Here is a 2,583-nt window from a genome sequence, read left to right on the forward strand (position 1 = left end):
CCCGCTTTCAAACACGTCGGCGTTTCCTCTCCACTTACTTTTCTTCTTCCAGGAAGTAGTAGTTATTTATTTGTAGCTTTACCATGTACACAGCAGATACTTTAACCCTACTGAGGTCCTTCACCGTTATCAAAACTCTCCCATACCTGACGCCGTTACTTGAACATTTTGCAGAAACTTCCTGCTTTGACGACTTAAAACCAAACACCACACTACTCCACAAACACCCACTGAGTATGTTTTTTCTCTTATTTGTGGCCCCACAAACTCCAGCGTCCAATCAATGTCAAACCGAGAGGTCATTTGTACTGTAAAACATTTCTTTCTTTCTGTATTTTTTTTTATTTCAAATCATGTTGCTCACTGAGAAACTGGAGGAAAAACATTTAGGAAAAAGCTCTTCTGAATTTGTAGCAAAATGATGCAATTGTTAAAAATGTTCTCCACGTTTTCCTGTTCAGAGTTCAGTAATAATCGGATGTCCACGCTTTTCAACAAGTCCCGCTCTTTTTCAGTGTGCACACTCTTTTACTGTAAAACTGTGGCGAGGGAAAATCCTCCGGTTTCTAAATGTGATGACGCGGTAAAGTTCATTCTGCCTCTCCTTCTTCTTCTTCCTCCTCCTCCTCTTCTTCCTCCCACCGTTTCTTTTGTGCAATGACATGCAGGAACCCGGTCTCATTGGGAACCCATGTGTTACAGATCTGTTATCAGTTTCATGTTAATTGTGGTCAAGAGTTCAAAGCCACGTTTGTGTTTCCGATTGTCTGTGCGGTCTATTTTTTCCTCCTCCTCCCGCCTGTGACTGTGTGTGTGTGTGTGTGTGTGTGTGCGTGCGAGTGTGACTTTTATTTTTATTTTCATTTTCTTTGCTGAACTCGTTTGAATCTCATTTCTCTCTTCCACCTTTCTCCTCGTCAGTATTTTAATTTTTCAACTTGTAATTAAGTATATATTTTCTCACTAATATATACTTTACAAAAAATAGACTTGCGTGAAGTATGATGTGCACTTGATTGCTCTTGTTTCTTTTTCTTTTTGCATTAATGTGGGCTAGGGATAGTTTGTCAGAGTCCATTGTTTTGAGATTGTTTGGACTTTTTTTAATGGTTTGATGTAAGCAGCATTTTTTTGTAAATATTGTGAAACATTACAGGTCATGCAGTGATGTAACATTTTGAATAATGTTGCACAGATGTTTAAGATATTAAAAACATGGTCACTCTTACTTGAATAACCTGGTGTGCGACGTGTATTTATGTCCCTGGTCAGCTCTTCATATTTACATCATTAAGTTAAAGAAACTGGTTCATTTCAAGACACCAGTTTATATCCTCCATAGTAGTAATTTCTTATTGTACGCTGCCCTCTAGTGGACAAATGAAGAATAAAGTTTAATTATGGTTCACAAAATCCTGGAATGTGAAATAAAAACAGATTATATTTACCCAAAAATTTTAATATAGGCTATCAAAAGAAAATGTAAAGAATATTCAGCCTAAAATGTAAATAAAACACAACATAAAGTCCATTATAGCTGGTCTAAAGCTCTTATTTAGCTATTTTACACGGAAATTACGTTTATCCTCATTAGATTTTTTTTTTTTTTTCTAAAAACCCATTTACTGATGAGGATCATGTGATCTGATCAAAAGCTCCAGAGCAGATCGCTGCCGTTAATGGATCTATAGCTCGTATCGTATCACATTGATGTTTAATATTTTATTAGATTATAATCTAAATCAGCCCTGTGGTGCGTTCACGTGCTCATCATCAGCCGGTAATATTCAATATTCTGCATTTATTCTGTTAGTTTCTAAATAGTGCAGTTATTTTTTTTTGTGTGTGTGCGCGTCCACGAGCCGTGATGATGATGCTGGTGGTGCTGATGCAGGAAGCAACGGGAGCGCGCCGCGGCATCGCATCGCACCGGGAGCGCGCCTCATGTTGACGATGCGGCGGCTGTCTGACTCTGTGCTGCTGCGCATCCTCTTCTCTCCGCACACCGGGCAGCGCTAACCGCTAACCAGCAGCACGAACACGCCCTTTAGTTCCTCCCGTCGACGCCTCTTCTTCATCATCTTCTTCTTATTGTCAGAGTATCTGGATCAGGAGGCCCAGACTCGGATCAGCGGCGTTCAGAGGCTCCGCGCAGCGCTGCGGTCGATCCGGGCTTCGGACCATGGCGCAGCCGAGGAAACCCGGTCTCTCTCTGCTGGGATGAAGGACGCGCTGCGCAATCGGAGGTTTCTGAGCTTGCACTAAGCCACACAGAGCAGGTTCGAGCCCCTAGCCTAGGGGATAGGGGAGCGGCCCGGTTCACAATAATGATCTGACTCTGTTGTAATCTCGTTCAGCGTGAACTCTGAACCGCGGGACTGACTGAGCTGCAGGGACGTAGCGACGATCCTCAAGGCCCCGAGCTGAAGCTGAAGGTGCCGCACACACCACCTCCACATCCTCTCTACCTTGTGTGTGTGTGTGTTTGTGTTTTCCATCCAGAGGGGCGGTGATAACAGTGTCAACAGTGTAACAAGTGTAAACAGTGCCAGCAGCAGCAGCAGCAGCAGCAGCAGCAGCACC

Source organism: Trachurus trachurus (genome assembly GCF_905171665.1).
Source record: "Trachurus trachurus genome assembly, chromosome: 2".
Lineage (NCBI taxonomy): Eukaryota > Metazoa > Chordata > Actinopteri > Carangiformes > Carangidae > Trachurus > Trachurus trachurus.